General features: G+C 32.7%; 1 long non-coding RNA gene across 1 annotated transcript; it reads right to left on the bottom strand.

The window, feature by feature from the left end:
* Positions 1–9,379: 9,379 nt before the first annotated feature.
* On the bottom strand, positions 9,380–10,686 carry LOC139524469 (uncharacterized). The gene is made up of 3 exons (XR_011664801.1): positions 10,473–10,686; positions 9,965–10,045; positions 9,380–9,471 (listed from the first exon to the last, which is right to left on the bottom strand). It is a non-coding gene; the product is annotated as an uncharacterized lncRNA (long non-coding RNA).
* Between the last annotated feature and the right edge of the window lie 8,741 nt (positions 10,687–19,427).

Here is a 19,427-nt window from a genome sequence, read left to right as displayed (position 1 = left end):
AAATACTTAAACTTTTATTTTTGTGGAATAAGAATGCAGTTATTGATTTATTTTAATGCATATTATTAACTGTCATATGATTTCAGTACTTTTTGTACATAATGATTGGCTGTTCTTCATAAAATAATTTTACTTTAAGGAAAAATCTATTAAATTTTTGTACGCGTTCCCTAAAATGCAAATATTTCTTCATTTTACTGAAAATTATTGACCGCCATTGGATTTTTGTACTTTTTATAGTTTAGAATAGTTTTTTTTCATAAAATTAAAAGAATGGCAGAGAAATCATACTGAAATTTTATTCGCATTGTGAAAAATAACCAAAATTCTTCTTCTTTTTATCAAAAATGGTACTATTTCATTTGAAATCAGTTATTTTTACCATCTTGAGACAAGTCTTCTAATCAGAATTGAGATATAGTGAGAATTAAAGTACTTACACTTTTATTTTTGTGGAATAAGAATGCAGTTATTGATTTATTTTGATGCATATTATTAACCGTCATATGATTTCAGTACTTTTTGTACATAATGATTGGCTGTTCCTCATAGAATAATCTAACTTTCAGGAAAAAGATATAAAATTTTTGTACGTGTTGCCTAAAATGCAAATATTTCTTCATTTTACTGAATATTACTGACCGCCATTGGATTTTTGTACTTTTTGTATTTAAGAATAGTTTTTTTTCATAAATTAAAAGAATATCAGAAAAATCCTACTAAAGTTTTATTCGCATTGTTTAAAATAATCAAAATTATTCTTCTTTTTATCAAAAATGATACTATTTCATTTGAACTCAGTAATTTTTACCATCTTGAGACAAGTCTTCTAATCAGAATTCAGATATAATGAGAATAAAAATATTAACTTTTATTTTTTGTGGAATTAGAATGTAGTTATTGATTTATTTTGATGCATATTATTAACTGTCATATGATTTCAGTACTTTTTGTACATAATGATTGGCTGTTCTTCATAAAATAATTTTACTTTAAGGAAAAAGATATTAAATTTTTGTAGGCGTTGCCTAAAATGCAAATATTTCTTCATTTTACTCAAAATTATTGACCGCCATTGGATTTTTGTACTTTTTATATTTTGAATAGTTTTTTTTCATAAAATTAAAAGAATGGCAGAAAAATCATACTAACATTGTGTTCGCATTGTTTAAAATAATCAAAATTATTCTTCTTTTTATCGAAAATGATACTATTTTATTTGAAATCAGTTATTTTTACCATCTTGAGACAAGTCTTCTTATCAGAATTCCGATATAATGAGAATTAAAATACTTAAACTTTTATTTTTGTGGAATAAGAATGTAGTTATTGATTTATTTTGATACAAATAATAACGTCACATGATCTCAGTACTTTTTGTACATCATGATTGGCTGTTCTTCATAAAACATGCTTACTTTAAGAAAGAAGATATTAAATTTTTGTAAGCGTTGCCTAAAATGCAAATATTTTTTTCATTTTACTGAAAATGATTGACCGCCATTGGAATTTTGACATTTTTATATTTAAGAATAGTTTTTTTCTTCATAAAATTAAAATAATATCAGAAAAATCATACTAAAATTTTGTTCGCATTGTTTAAAATAATCAAAATTATTCTTCTTTTTATCAAACATGTCAAAAATGATACTATTTTATTTGAAATCAGTTATTTTTACCATCTTGAGACAAGTCTTCTAATTAGAATTCAGATATAATGAGAATTAAAATACTTAAACTTTTATTTTTGTGGAATAAGAATGCAGTTATTGATTTATTTTGATACAAATTATTAACCGTCATATGATTTCAGTACTTTTTGTACATCAGGATTGGGAATTCCTCATAAAACGTGCTTACGTTAAGGAAAAAGATATTAAATTTTTGTACGCGTTGCCTAAAATGCAATTATTTCTTCATTTTACTGAAAATTATTGACCGTCATTTGATTTTGTAATTTTTATAATTTGAAATAGTTTTTTTGTTCATAAAATTAAAGGAATGTCATAGAAATCATACTAAAATTTTATTCGCATTGTTTAGAATAACCAAAATTATTCTTCTTTTCATTAAAGATGATACTATTTTATTTGAAATCAGTTATTTTACCATCTTGAGACAAGTCTGCTAATTAGAATTGAGATGTAATGATGTACTTTTTATTGTTTAGGAGTAGTTATCTTTTTTTATTAAAAAAAGACTATCAGAAAAATATAATGTAATGTTGTCTGCATTGTTTAAAATTATTTCTATTTCTTGTTAAAAAATACAGCAGTTATTTTTGTAATTTGTTATTTTAAATGCTTCGATTGTGACGAGAATATAGAAAGTCCGTGATTATGATAAGTTTTTTTTTTAAGAATTTTATGATGATAAGGATACAAAAATTTAAAATATTGAAAAAAAATAGACTACATTTTTCAATAACTGATTCTTTCATTATGTTTTTCCCGATAATGTTTGGAAAATAATAAAATAAAAACCGCGATGTATAGACACCGTTTTAGAACTCGCCGGTTTTGAAAATATATATAACCTAAATAAAACGAAAAAGACCATTCTTTAATGATGATATTTTAATTTAGGTTTTATCTGTACATTTCTTTTCATTTCAATTCATAAAATTTTGCTAAATAATTAATAAACAAAATGTATAATTGAACGTTCGATTTTCAAGAGTCGCCATTTTAATTAGATTAAACGAAACTAAGATTCCGTAATTTGTATTAGTTTATCATGTGACGTATTAAAGTTCAATCCGTCATCAAGGTCGATCTAATAACTACGCATTTTTAAAAATTTACCTAAAACTAGGATATTTTTAATGCGGTGACCCTGCAAATAGGGTGGACTTCCGAAGAAGAAGAAGATCGGTACTATCCGTCCGATCAGTTCGATCAGTCAATTACTTTCACTATAAGTCTGACGGATTGCTGACGTGAGTTTGACGCGAACTTGACTGATCGGTGACTGATCGATGACCGCTGACTGATCGCTGAAATAGTAACGCCTAAGTTTGCAAGTACTGTATTCTACATGTCTTCTATCAACACATCTTATGATCTAGCAACACCTGCCACATCAGCTCCTTTCAAAACAAATTGTTCAAACAAGAGCTTATGTGGCTGGTATTGCTAGATCATAAGATGTGTTGATAGAAGAGGAAATGTGTTCAAAATAACTTGCCTATACATTTAGGGGTATTTTGACAACTCAGAAATGAAGCCATTTAATTAAAAATAATTTAAATATATAAATTATAAATCAATTAAACATTTGTCCATGTTTTATACTTTACAATTGTCGTGTTTATTCAAAAGTATGATTGTCACTGGATTGAAACTAGTTTTTAGAACAGACAATGTATAATGTCTAAATAATAGCAATATTTTGATAATTAGATTTTAGACAAGACATGACAAGTTTATTAATACACTCAGGCACATATTGTGTGCAACAGGAGCAGCATTATGTAGTATACAAAATAATAAATTGCTCAATAAATATTACAAATAAAAAATAACGCACACCTTTTATCACTACGGATGAAAAAGAAGTTTTAAGTATCTGTGAAATAAGTTTAGGATAGTACTAGCGTAGAATTAATTTTTCAAGATAGATTATTGATAGAGTTCATGCACTTCGCACTAATTTGTATAGGCCAGGCTTTAAATTACGTATCAGGTTCGTCAGAATTAATTCTATTCCGCTTCAGCATTTCCCGCAGATTTGGTATCGGACGATTCCATGAGTTAAAATCACTGGGTCGGGTCTAATTGATTAATTGACATTTATCCGATAATTTATCGGCTTCAAAAATTTGGATGTTTCTGTTCTGTATTTCCTTGCGATCCATGTTTTTTGATACTCTGTCATCGTTTGTTTTGTACAATTCTCCTTCTATGAAAAGTTTATCTCTTATCAAAACAGCTTTCTTTCGGTCTTTCTTTGCCTGCTTTAAAACAGGATATAGGCTTTTCCTCTTCTTTTCAATTTTTACAAGAAATTGTGCGCGGACAGAAATATTTGTCCCCTTTAATTTGTGACAGTTCCTCATGACTAACTGTTTATCTTTCAAAGATACAAACTTAGTCATTATATTTTGTCTTTGCTTTCCGAAACGATGTACAGAAACGAAATTTATATTTTCAACGATTCCGAGTTTTTTGCGGATAAAATCCCTTACAATGTTCTCTGTATCCTCACTTGGATCGTGCTTTAATCCGGATATAATGATATTGTTAGTCATTGATCTCCATTGTAACTCTTCGACATCGCTCTCCATATTTGACAATCGGTCATTGACGCATTTTATATCGAATATGTTTTCTTTGTTATCTTTTGCTTCTTCTAGCAATGATATTTTCGACACATTTTCTTTGCAGCGATCTATAATTTTATGCACAACCGTACTCATTTGTTCTCATTTTTCTTCGATCATTTTATTTCGGTTCAACACAATTTCGCACTTCTGTTCTACGTGTTCAATTCTTGTTATCATTGCGTCTTATTTCCCCTCAAATTGCGATATCCTTGAAACTTCCCGCTCAAGCTTTCCACATTTTGTCTGGAGATCTGACACGACAGCAAGTACAGAGTTTAATATAGAGATAGTTTTGGTATCAAGTTCTTTGTATTCCGACATTATTATTCAAAATATATATAATAAAGTTATTGTTGTTGCAATTGAACGCCGAGAGAACAATGGAGAACAATCAATCGCAACTAACAACCCGACGACGTTAGCAACATTAGCAAATCTCTTGTAGTAAACGAAATATTCAGAATATTTTTCATTATTGTCGTCAAATCTGTGAAGTTTTTGGAAAATTAATTTTACCGTTCGAATAAAATCCTTAAAATCTGTGACTCCAGTCCATTTGTTAAGTTTATATGCTGGCCTAGATCTTGCTAGTTAGAGTTTTTGCAGGAGCAGAAAAAGCATGACTGTCCTTGCCAGTACTTCCGCCATCAATAAAATACATGTAACATTGGCATTGTCCTTTGGCTGTTTTGTTACACATTTTGGTTGACTAATTGCCATTTGTTTTTACAGCTGATCACAGCTGATACTATTTATTTCGATCAGTCAGGGGCGTTACTTAACCAAGTTATTTTTTTTAGTTACTTATATAAGTAATTTTTGTTTTTAAAAATAATAAAATTACTTAATAGAGTTATTTAATTTTCAATAGAAACATAGACTAAATGTAGTTTACATGATTTTAAACAACATTTTATATCATAAAATAAAGAATGTATCAGATTTGAGAGGAGTATAGAGATAAACATGATAAAGGGTTACTTTAAAAATAATGACAAAAAAATTACTTGAATAAGTTATTTTATACATTTTTGAAAAAAATTAGCAATTACACTTATCTAAGGCACATATGTAATTGATTTGGGTTACAAATTATAAATAACTTCAGGTCTTAATTAATTCACAAGTATCTATCTATTCATATCAGTTTACCTTTAAGATTTTAGAGGAAAATGATAGACAATACTTTAGACAATACTTTATTAATAAACCTCAGACACATAGGTGTACAAGAGGACATCATATATACACGTATACACATGTTTATACATTCACACTAAACATAATAATGCTACATACATGGTAAAATATAGCAAAATGTCAATTTACAAACTACCATAACATTCAACTCAAAACAGACTAACATAAATCACAAGTATCGTGTAAGAATTTTTTAAAATATTGCTAAGTTTTTGTAAAGTTCTACATGACAAAAAGTTAAAAGCTGTTTCAATTTGTACTCCGTTGGATTTGCAGTATAATATTGTGGTATATATTTATTTCTAAGAAGTTGTATTTCTTGTTTTTGACATTTAAAAAGATAATGAAATTCATCTCCTATTCCATTTCCACAGAGATGACAAATTCGTGCATTTTTGGGAATTCCGGACCATCTTCCCGTTTCTACAGGAATTGTTAAATTTGAACATCTGAGTTTTGCCATATAAATCCTGTCACACAGCTTCAACTTTATCAAATAGGTTTCCAAACGAAATTCCTCTTTATAAAATGAAAAAAAATGCACCTCGTGAAGAGTTATTCATTTGTGAAAACCAATGTTGGATGAATTGGTCATTCAGTTTTTGTGAAATAATGTTCTTTAAACCCAGTTTATCCAATGGAAGTTGTTTTGCCAAATAAAACTAATTCCATTTTCGTCAAATATGAATTTAACGTACGTAATCCATTTAAATTTTGTGGGGTTTTGAAAATGTAATTTGAGCATTAATTTATACATAATGGAAGATAACTTGTTATTTTCCGATAATAAGTTATTCCAAAACAACACCATTCTACGTTTAACAATGGTTTCCAAAGGGAATCTTCCGAGTTCCCCATACACCATATAATATGGTGTACTGCTTCTTAATTTCAAAATGTTTTTGCAAAATTGAAGGTGTATTTTTTCAATGCTTTCTTTATTTTCAAATCCCCATACCTCTGAAGCATATAATAAAACAGGACTAACCAATGAGTCAAAAAGTTTTAGCTGCAAATCGACGGGAATACATATATTTTTTATGTTTCGGTATAGAGCACACAAAGACTTCTGTGCCTGATCAAGAAGTTTTTTTCGTGCAGTATAAAAGCTACCGTTGTAATTGAAAAGTACACCAAGGTAGCAGTAGGAATCAACTATTTCAATTTTTTCACCATATATCATAAAATTCTGATTTCTTTTTACTTTCCTTTTACTAAAAATCACTGCTTTGGTTTTGCTTGTGTTAATCTTAAGTTTCCATTTTTTACAATATTCTTCAAAACATACGAGGGGTTTTTGTAATCCTTCTGCACTTTCAGACAATAGCGCAGTATCATCTGCGTACAGTGTAATAAACAATTTAACATACATTTCTAATGATTCCAAGCACAGCTTTGAAATATTATCTAGACTTTCTATATTATTTTCCACAAAATAACTTTCTAAATCATTTAGAAACAAAGAAAATAAAAAAGGTGATAGATTTTCACCTTGTTTAACTCCTATATGAGATATAAAAATTTCAGAAAATTCATTTCCTTTCTTGACACATGTTTTGATATTTTGATACATATTATAGATCACATTAAATAGTTTACCTTTAATGTTTGATTTTAGCATATTTTGCCACAATCCTGACCTCCATACAGTGTCAAAAGAGCTTTTAAAGTCTATAAAAGTGCAAAATAGCTTCTTACCAAATGAAAAATATGTAGTAATAAAAGAATACAATACAAATATATTATCAACAGTAGAGAATCCTCTACGAAAACCTGCTTGGGACTTTGAAATCAGGTCTACGTGATCTGCATAATTATTTAACCTGTAATTCAACATAGCAGAAAAAGTTTTACTAAAGCATGAATTCAAAGTGATTCCTCTGTACATTTCGGGATCAGATCTTGATCCTTTATTTTTAAATATAGTAATCATGATTCCATTAGACCAACTGTCTGGGACAATTCCAGTATCTAAGATCAAATTGAATAGCTTAACGTAAATTGGCATTAAATCGTCAATTGTATTCTTTATATACTTATTTAAAATTTCATCACTACCTGAAGATTTGCCATTTTTTAAATTTGAAACAACTTTTTTAATTTCATCTTCTGTTACTGGACTGTTTGAAAATAACTCAACATCGTCTGATAGAGTATCAAGTTCCAAAACTTGTTCGAAATCATTTTCTGTCTTAACAGATTCATTTAGTATTTTAAAATGATCATACAGTGGAGATCATTTCTACCCTCTCATTAGAACTGTCAGAATATCTGTCATAGAACTGTTCTAACCTGTCCTAGAACAGTTCTACCTAGAACAGTTCTACCCTAGAACTGTTCTAAGTAGAACTGTCAGAATCAGTTCTAGGTAGAACTGACTAAATCAGTTCTAGGTAGAACTGTCAGGATCATTTCTAGGGTAGAACTGTCTAAATCAGTTCTAGGTAGAACTGTCCAAATCAGTTCTAACCGTAGAACTGTCAGCAGAACTGACTAAATCAGCCAGGACTGTAGAACAGTTCTAAATGACGTCACTGCAGTAAGGGCACTTTAGAATTTAGAAGAAATAAATCACTTCCAATTACTTTGCTATAGCAGATTTTCTATATTTCTTTCTGATCATACGTTACATGTACAAATATCGAAGTGAATAGGAGGTTATCCAACTCATCGGAGAAATATTTTTATAAGATTGCATAGGAAACATCATTGTTTACGTTTCTTTGTTCCCCGTGTTTAACAGTCTCTTCATACATGTCATAAATATATCTCTGCATTTAATTCATGGAATTTTAATCGTAATTTACCTTGTTTGCCTTGGATTCACATTCATTTAAGATTCTGTTTTGACAAATGTTCATACGAAAATTGTACAGTGGATGAATTATGGGATATAATGATAAAAGTGTTGTATTAGAGATTTCCAATAAAATGACTTTACTCGACATAACCGACCTAATTCAACGTATTTCGTCCTACTGCATTGAAGCATGACGGAGGGGAGCATACATACACTGCATGCATGTTTTGCTCTTTGAACACGCATTGTTTGCTGGAATATACCGTCAGTAAAAATCAACCCCAACTAATTGTTTTACTCTTTAAATATTTTGTCATTAAACTTTAAATGATTTTATTGACACAAATAATATAATGGAACAAGTAAATAAGCAACTTGTAATCAAACACACCCATCATTTCTTGTCATTTCACTTGACCCATATTTTAGTTCTTCTCAAATTATGAATTTTAAAAACTACCAAGACGAAATTTAGCATGCAAATATTAAAATAACGAATTCCGAAGCGAGAAGGTTGCCTTTTTATTGTTTTAAAAAGATTTAACGTTTAAAGTAGATTCCAACACACCCGAATATAAAAGGTGTACTCGACTTTTAAAACAAAATAATATTTTTCTATAATTTAATTGAAGATAATTTGATGTGGGCAGAAATTCATATCAATGATATATTTTTCAAAAGTACTTTTTCGTCTTTACCTATACCAAATTATGGGGCGAGGTTTTTGTTTAAGTATACCTAAACTTGCATCCGAGGATACAGGGGTATAGGGCGTACTCCCCCTTTTCGATCGCTAAATAAGTTTTAAAATCCATATCATTTTAGGGTATAATTGTCCAACTTGCTTTTTGCATCGCTCCGCTCGTCAGTATAAATTCAATTATAGAAAACTACACCCTCTTTCAAATATCTTGGATCCGGCCATGATCACCAATTGTATTGCACGAAGAAAAAAACCTTAAATGATTGTCGTTTGACTTTGATAAATACTTTTTAAAAACAACAACGTCTGAACATTAGGCATCTCGCATGTGATTTAAAAGTTTAAGACTACATACTTGTAACAGGGTCGATTCTTGGGTCAAGTAATAATAAACTCTGTTTAGGGTTCGGATGATTTATTATACCAGTAGTATAAAAATAAACTCTGAAATAACAATATCACAATTATAAATAACAGTTCTATTATAAAACACAAGTATCTTAAATTACACATTATCACATATAGTAATGGTTTAATACAATGCACTTTAATACTGTGTACTATTCTACGAATACATATAATAGACAATCAGTGAGCTGATGTCACGTGTACTTTAACATCTCATTGTGATACACTATACAAAAATGTAACCCTTGATCGTAAATAATATACTATATAGTGTTGACTGGTTTACTATGTGTACGGTACAAAACTAAAGTTAAAACTGCAAATATAACATTAAACTGATCGGAACATAATATATTGTTTGTTCTTTACATACAATTACGTTACAACAATCGTCGAATTGTAAATACTATTTTCATAAAGACTAATTAAGCCAATATATTAAATATGCTTAAAACCACATATTTAAAGGAAAATAATCCATAACGTCTTGTTTACAACATTACATAGTTAAAAATAGATTGACTCTTACCACTTGTGGAGTGAGTTTTTACTGGCAAGGACAAGGCACAGTTCACTAATACATTCTTTATATAATTACATCAATGGAGTCCTAAAACCAAAATGCAATCATAAATATTCGGACTATAGTAAAATATTAAAATATACAATATGACAAAATAACTCAAGTTCATTCATAGCTAGACTTCTATCATTTCAATGTATAATATAAGTGTACTAATAAATATCCACTTTAACACTTTTCCTTATTTTGTCTAATATGCCACCATTTATGAAATATAAATTATCTGTATCAATAATCAAATAGCTAAGCAAATATATTGTTCTATCGTGACAAATTAACGGTAGATAATAAAATACATGTAGCACGAAGCTAAATAAAAGATTCTCGGGTACATCTATCATACTTATGTAATAAACAAACTTTACGAGGAGAACGAAATCATATAATATAAACTTTGCTAACTTTATCATTTACATGTGAAAATATTAATTATATAACAAAGAAGTTAACTTACATTAAATAGATAATATGTTGTGTCCACAATAATACAGGTATATAAATTCGAGATACAATATCATGCGACTGTAATTCTCAATCTCCCGTGCAAATCTACCTGGTCAATACAAAATATAAATTGACCGCGAAATCACAATGACCAATCAAATACGTAATTTAAAGTAAGAACCTTTTGAATATTCATGAACTCAATATAAAAAGTAAAGTGTAGATTTATCAAAATTCTAGAGTTAAACATTATAATAAATGCAATTAATTTAAGAACTTTAAAGATATTTTTACTATTATTTAATATACGTAAAAATGACACTACTACATTCTCCCCTCTGTTGAAGAAAATGACTTCCATGTCATTGTGTCTTTCTCCCCTCTTATGACCTTGTCGTCCTCGTCAAGCTGTTTACATTAAGAACTGTTCTCAATAATCTTGATGATAGCCCTCGATAGTTCCATCTCTAAACCTCTAAATCGTCCTGTTTCTGCCTGATTTTCCAACCAATGTACTTTAGCTAACCAATCTGGTTTAGTTGTGGCCTGCTTTGATGTAGTGACATAATCTTGCAGGTACTTCGGTGGTTTTCGATTTCTCTGAGGTCTAGCAAGTGTGGTAGGTTCTGGTATGTGACGTGGTGGTGTAGGTAAGTATCTATGTCTTCTTTCCCTAACTGGCTGTACTCTTGTAGTTTCATCATCTGTGGGTTAATCTGCCATTTCATCTAGAGATGGATCCTCCGTCAACGCACTGCCATTATCTAATTCTAAAGCGTCAGCTTCAATATTCTGACCAGTCGCTGCAGGTTCAACATCCTCTGTTCCAGGGTTAAGTTCTTCAGCATTTACTATATCTGAAGGTAAAGCGTCCTCTACTAAACCATTAACCTGGCTACTACCAACGGCATCAAGATCGTCACCCGTGTCGCTGATAGTTACATCATCTACCCTAGGTCTTTCCACCATATCTACTTCACTGTCAATGTTGTTAGGTGTACTCCTCCCTGTCTCTATTATCCAATACCCCTGCTCCGACTCCTCATCTGATTCCGATGCAGACATCTTTTCAATGCTGTTCCCAACAGACTTCGTCGGTGGTCGTCCAGACCTCAGCGGTTTACGCCTCTGTCTAGGTGCAGGAGCTATCTCAGACTCAACAGTCTTTGGCAGAAATCCAATTGGAAGTAGAAGATTGCGGTGAAGTGTCTTCTTCCTTCCAGTTCCGTTTTCTTTCTTGACCTCATACACAGGTATCTCTTTGTTAGGCTGATTAACAATCTGGTATGGATCTTCTTCCCACTTGTCAGCTAGCTTATGTTTCCCGTCGAAGGCCAAGATCTTTACTAGGACTCTATCGCCGGTTTGTAAGATGGCTGATCTAGCTTTCTTGTTATAGTTGTGTTTTTGTCTATCTTTCCCTATTCTCGAGTGTTTTGTTGCCAACTCGTATGCCTCTTTCAATCTTTTCTGTACAGTTTCAATGTACTTCGTAACTGGTTGCTTCTGTTCATTACCAGGAAGGTTGAAGGCGATGTCAATCGGTAATCTTGGTTCTCTACCAAACATAAGGAAGTACGGCGAGTATCTGGTAGTTGTCTGTCTGGTGCAGTTGTAAGCATGTACCAATCCAGCAATGTGTGCTTTCCAATCTTTCTTCTGTGTTGTTTCCAGTGTACCTAACATACTCAGTAATGTTCGATTGAAACGCTCTGTAGTTCCGTTGCCCATAGGATGGTAAGGTGTAGTACGTGATTTCTGCATGCCTGTGATGTTACATAGTTCTTTAATGATGTTCGATTCAAAATTGGCACCTTGGTCACTGTGAATACGTTCTGGCAATCCGTAATGTACTACAAAGTGGTTGAAAAATGCTTCGGCAGTAGTTTTTGCTGTTTGGTTCTTCGTTGGAATTGCCAAGGCATACCGGGTAAAGTGATCGGTAATGACAAGAACATTTTCAAAACCTCCTTTGGATCTTTCCAGTGACAAATAGTCCATGCATACTAGTTCAAGTGGTTGGTATGTTTCAATGCTAACTAGTGGTGCCCTTTCATTAGTTGGTGTTTTCCTCCTTATACATCTGTTGCATTGTGTAATCCACTGATCTACATCTCTTGTCATCCCATACCATACAAATCTATCTCTGATAAGTGACAGTGTCTTATCTCGCCCTTGATGGCCCATGTCATCGTGAAGTGCTTTCATTACTTTCGGAAGGCAAGTTTCTGGTAAAACAAGTTGCTTAACTGTTGTGCCATCAAGTATAGCTTCTCTGAATAGAATTCCATCTTTAAGTTGTAATTTGTCGAAGTTATTGATGAACCATGTATTCTCTGGTGATCGTTCAAGTTGTTCCTTAGTTGGCTTGCGGTGTTCGGATACCCAATAAATCCATTCTTTAATTCTCTAATCGCTCTTTTGTTCTGTTTTGATGTCAACCAAGTGCTGTGCTGGTAACGATGTATCATCAACAGTTGCAAGAGTATTCATCGACAAAGTATCGACGAAAGGTTGAGTATGCTGAAGATTGCAGATGGCTTTGACAGAAGTAGCATCTAAGTTGGATGGTGAACGTCCAAGTAACTCGGGTAATCTTGATAAAGAATCAGCATCGGCATTCTTGGAACCTGGTCTGTACATGATGTTAAAGTTGTACGATGCTAATGCTGCAATCCAACGGTGTCCAGTTGCATCTAGTTTGGCTGATGTTAGCACGTATGTTAGAGGATTGTTGTCTGTCAATACTGTAAAGGTGTTTCCATATAAGTAATCGTGGAATTTCTCGGTGACAGCCCATTTTAATGCCAAAAATTCTAATTTGTGTACTGGGTAATTTCGCTCGGTCTTACTGAGTCCTCTACTGGCGTAAGCTATAACCCGCTTCTTGTTTTCCTGTTCTTGGTATAATACCGCTCCTAAGCCTTGCATGGATGCATCAGTATGTAACTCAAACTGTTTATTGTATCGTGGAAATCCCAGTATAGGTGGTGAAGCTAGTGCTGTTTTAAGTGTTTGGAAAGCTTGTTCTTGAAGATCTCCCCATATCCATGATTGACTGTTTGGATCTCGAGGTTTTGGCTTGCGTCTCTTTGATGAGCTTTTCGGTGGAGGCATCAAGTCGGTGAGTGGTCTTGCTATTTTAGAAAAATCTTTAACAAACTTTCGGTAGTTTCCTACAAAGCCAAGGAAGCGTCGGACTTCTTCTGGTGTTGTCGGACGTGGCCAGTTGGTTACCTTGTCTATCTTTGCAGGATCCGGTTGTATTCCATCTTTGGAGACGATGTGACCTATATATTTGACTTTCTCTTGAAGGAATGAGCATTTCTTTGGCGATAATTTAAGGTTGCTTTCTCTTAATCTCTGTAATACTTTCTCTAATCTTACTAGATGTTCCTCATACGTATCGGAGAATATAATAAGATCGTCTAAATAGATAAAGCAGATATCAAGATGGAGGTCTCCTAGTATCTCTTCCATAAGCCTCTGATATGTCGCTGGACTGTTGACTAATCCAAACGGCAAGCGGTTAAATTCGTAAAAACCTAGTGGACCGACAGTGAAAGCTGTTCTCTGCTTATGGGACTCTTCTACCTCTACCTGATGGTACCCGCTCTTCATATCTAGTACTGTATATAGCGTGTTACCTCCTAGAGCGTCAAGTATCTCCTCGCTGCGTGGCAAAGCGTAGGAATCCTTCACGGACCTTTGATTAAGTTGTCTGTAATCAATACACATTCTGAGTTTCCCATCCTTCTTTCGACAAAGTACCACATTAGATGACCAAGGTGAGTGTGAACGTCGTATTATGCCAGCTGTGAGTAGTTGCTGTAGATGTGTACGAACTTCATCAAACATAGCTGGTGGTATACGCCTATGTCTCTGCTTGAACGGTGTATCATCAGTGAGATCAATTCTATGACGAACTGCATCTGTATGACCAATGTCGGTGTCTGACATACTAAAAACATCTCTATACTGTCTAAGTAGTTGTTTACCTTTCTCTAACTGTTCGTTACTGAGTACATCTGTTGGTAAGTGAACGTCGTTCAAAACATCATAATCTGTACCATCTGGTGTTTCTATATCAGCAATTGAGACGGGTTGCAGCTCACAAAGGATGGCATTAGGTGAAACTGTTATGGTTCTCGTTGTAACATTACTGATATGTACAGGTACTAATCTGTTATCTTTGTATTGGTAGTTGACAAGTGTTGGAGCTATGTCTAAGTCTTCAGGTACTGCTGCCCTGTGTGTTGGTTGAAGTATTCCACATACAGGGTGGTAAGGCAACTCATGGTCCATATAGCCTTGAAGCATAACATCTTTATTCGGTGGAATGCGAACAGTCTTTCCCTCTGCGCATTTAATCAATGCTAACCTGTTGCTTCTCTTGTTGAGTTCTTTCTCTCTGAGTAAAAGGCATCGAAACGTCATATACCATGGAGTAATCAAGTTGGCGTTCTGCAAAAATCGATGACCAAAACGTTGTTTCACATCATCCATAGCTCTATGCAATACGTTGGTACCAAGTAGCAAAGGCACGGCCTTGTTGTAGTTGCTATCAGGAACTACTAGTAATAAGCAAGGTTGTGGTAATTCTGATGGTGATGCTCCAGGTAATTCTAGGTCGACAGTGATGTAACCATGATACGGTAAGTTCTCTCCATCAGCACATTCAATGTGTAAAATACGGTTAAGTGTCTGTATAGTATGATCAGGTAAGTATTTTCGATGAAATGACTCGCTGACAGTGCTTACTGTGGAACCTGTATCTAATAACGCTGTAGCTGGAATACCATGTATCTTAACAGTGACCTCGTTGGTGTTACCTATTAGTTGGTCAGTGACATCTTGTGTTGACTGTTGCTGTTGGTATGCATATGTTCTATCTTCAGCGTTGATCTGCTGGAAGGTATAGGCTTGTCGTGAATGATCTAATCGTATACGGCAACCAATGGCTATGTGATCGAGTCCTCCGCATCGATAACATACGATAGGATCTCTTGGAATAGGAGTAGCAGTAGGTGAGTAGTTTGGTTTGGCTTGGTTGTCAAAGTCGTTGTCCCAGTAGGGTCGTTGTCTACGTCTACGACGATGGCGTTTCTTCTTTGGACCATACTGTTCCATGACTAATTGGAAGAATGTAGTAGCCCCTTACTTAATAAATGCCAACAACAAAACCGAAAATGAAAAACAAAATACTTTCACTTCCTAAAGCCTATGTCTATCAAAGGTGTGTCAAAAAAAATGTAATACAACTATAAACTACATAACCACCACACTAGAGTATCATAATTACAGTAAATCAAAATGGTAAATTTTTATCAATAACTAATATTCAATTCTATAATTACTAAAATACACACAAATTAAATCAAATACACATGAGTGTGCATTGATAAATAAGTACTACCAAATATTAAAATGATTGAGCATCATATGCAAATGAGTGCACCTCAATCAAATTTTATTTGTAAGTGAATAATTAAAAATAATTCAAGTCACTTATTTCTAATCTATTTAATCAAACTATAGATTTTCAAACTCTGTCTAAGTTCAACACAGAGTAAAGGTACTATATACTATAACTGTATACGATAGTGTTGCTTTCTGTATAAAATGTACTTTTAATGTGTAAAAATATAAGTCAATAAATTCTACAAGTACATCTGCACTCTCCTTTTAATGTAAACAATCAATCACCAAGTGATGCTAATGTCCAATGAACAGAAATTTTTTTTTTTAAATTCAATGTTCGAATGTAAAATGTTCAAGTGTGAAAGGTCAATATGTAGGACGTTAACAAAAAAAATTCAAAGTCCAAAAGTGTATGAATGAATGAACAATGTCAAAGTGTAAAAATGTTTAAGTGTAACTAAGTTCAAGTTGAACTGTGGTATACCAATAACACTACATGTATGTATGTATGTATGTATGCTATCTATCAATGTATGTTGCTGTAATAAGTGTTGATGTTGCAATACGATATAGTAATCGACAAATTGCAATGTATGCTATCTAATTAAAGTCTTCTTTATGTAAACAAATTAATGTATGTGTAAAATGTTTTTTTCAAAGTGTGTAAGCAAACTATTTCAGTATACAATTATAATATATATATAAGTAAAAAGCCTACCTTATAAAGCTAAGTTACTTTTCCAATTCCAATCACAATAATATGAATACATTTAAACAACAAAAGTTCTATTTTCAATTTAGAAAATCAAAAAGTCTAAGTTACTAAAAGTAACTTCCGGTTTCACAAATCTTCATAACTGGAACAGGTCGAGAACTCTAGATTTTCTGACGTCAGAATATATTTGCATAGTAATTTCCAAAACACAAGGCCAATATGGCTTTGAAAAACTGACCAATCGACTCAATGAACTACAATGCATTGTGGGCTACTACGAGTAAACTACTACTTAAAACACGTGGAATTAGTGGGAAAACAGTCAATTAATATATTGTCTGGGACTCTCATTACCAAAGTTTTTATTCTGCAAATATATTTAATGTAAAATATATAACGTAATCTTCAATTTGCATGCTCAGATTAAAAAAATATTGTTTATTGGCTTCACGATTCGACTTTCTTTTTCGCCTTGCAAAAGTAGTTGAACCGGTTTTGTGCATTGTTATGAATTGAACCAGCATTAATTCCACGACATGACACAGTGAAATATCCAATGAAGTGACCACTGTCCAGTAAGAAAATCATTTGAGCTCTTTTAAACCTGTATAATGTTATTGCAAAATCATTTGTGCTTAGAAAAACACGAAACTTTCATTGAAACACTTTCTTTCTGTACTGAATGTGTATTTTTTTTTAACATGACCTGAACTAATAGTATTAAGAACATCATAATATTCAGTATGCTAAAAATAAGTGTTATGAAAGCGACAGGGGCAGGTCCAGCCATTTTAAAAAGGGGGGTCCTAACCCTGGACAAAAGGGGAGGGAGTTCCAACTACATGTCCCCATCCAAATGCACTGATCGTCCAAAAAAAAGGGGGTCCATCCCCCGGAACCCCCGCCCCCTGGATCAGCCACTGAGCAGGTACGGTATATAGCTCAATACATTTTTCATAATTTCATCCATCGATAATATCCGTTTGTTGCTAATTTTATCACAAAATATACCTCAGAGGTTTTTTTTATCGTTCGGCTGCTGTCCTGTTGACATATGTCAAATATCTCCAATATTAAAAGTCTGTGGATCATAGTGGGTGCCATATTGCCTATTATTTTTTTTAAACGTGCTTTGTATATAGAAATAAGAAGATGAGGCATCTTTCCAACAAAATTTAGTAAAGTAAGCAGTCATAGGTCCAATGCTAAAAAGTAAGCTATTAATGACCCAAAAATTACTTGTGTAAAACAATCCAAACAAAAAAAAAAAAAAAAAAAAAACCTACCCAATTAAATATATAAAAGGACAAGAAATCTATCCCATCAAAAAAAAATATATTGTATAGGAGCATGTATTTCAGTGGTTGTCGTTTGTTTATGTGTAACATATTTGTTTTTCGTTAATTTTTTTTTATATACATGTAATTAAGGTCCGTTAGTTTTCTCGTTTGAATTGTTTTACATTGTCATAGGCGGGGCCTTTTATAGCTGACTATGTGATATGGGCTTTGCTCGTTGTTGAAGGCCGTACGGTGATCTATAAATGTTAATTTCTGTGTCATTTTGGTCTCTTGTGGACAGCTGTTTCATTGGCAATCATACCACATCTTCTTTTTTTATTATAGATCCAACGCTGCAATTTTCACAAAACATATCAAATTTTCCACCTTGTCGCAAATACATATGGATAAAATCATTACAGCTTATTTTCTAATGCATGTGGAGCAAAACTTTGGTTAGCTTGCTTGCTTTGTTTGTATATTGTACAAAATATAAAATATACAAGTTAAACTATGCCTATATATATATATATATTGTTTAAAGATGTCAATCTTATTTTCAAAGCTTGTATAAACAACTATACAAACAAAGCAAGCAAGCCAACCAAAGTTTTACTTTGCAGGTTTAAAAAATCAGCTGTAATGATTTTATTTAGTTTGGCAAATGTCCGAGCCCGTTAAAAAACGAACAAACTGAAACAGTTGCTGACTTCACTACCTTCAAAACAAAGGGAACAGTTTGGAAGTCCCATATACTGAAATGTGACCAAGAAAAATACTTATAGATTTTGTTAACACTGCCATGTATGCCATTCATTGTGTATTAATTTACGTTTTTTGATTGAGTTAAGTCTGCCAATTGATATTTTATCGTGTGTTTTTCTATGTTGTGATGTTATGCTATTGTTTCAGAAAAAGGGAGAAGGTCCGCTGCAAATGTTTGCACCTGTCCCAAGTCAGGAATCTGATGTACAGTAGTTGCCGTTTGTTTATGTAATATATACGTGTTTCTCGTGTTTTTTTTTATATAGATTATATATAGACCGTTGGTTTTCCCGTTTGAATGGTTTTACACTAGTAATTTGGGGCCCTTTATAGCTTGTTTTTCGGTGTGAATATCAGCACCGGCTGTTATCGACGGCTCACTTTACACCAGTAAGTTTGTCTCATGGGTAATTGTGTTTTTTCGCTGTTGTTTCGTTGCTTCTGGTGGACAAATACATGAAATCTCTGTGCCATCATCAAACATGTTAATGGCTATATATCGGGTAATTCAAACCCTTTTTTCTTCGCAAAGAAACAACTCTTCGTTAATCTGAGCATGGAAGTAATACTTTATATCACGAACTATAAATGAGGATACACAAAATGAAAAACTAAGCGAAAATGTGAATCCCGCATTGCACGAAAAAATGTGTTGTATTTCAGTAAATAACACGTGTTCTTGGTTGATTGTAAACACGTAGTAGTCCATCATGCATTGTGACTCATTTACTGGATTGGTCAAAAACCTAGGTAAAAATAAATTGCGTCACATGTAAATAAACAA

The sequence above is a fragment of the Mytilus edulis genome, chromosome 5 (genome assembly GCF_963676685.1).
Source record: "Mytilus edulis chromosome 5, xbMytEdul2.2, whole genome shotgun sequence".
In the NCBI taxonomy this organism is placed as follows: Eukaryota; Metazoa; Mollusca; class Bivalvia; order Mytilida; family Mytilidae; genus Mytilus; species Mytilus edulis.
The sequence above is the reverse complement of the archived record's forward strand: the minus strand, read 5'-3'. Positions and strand labels throughout refer to the sequence as shown.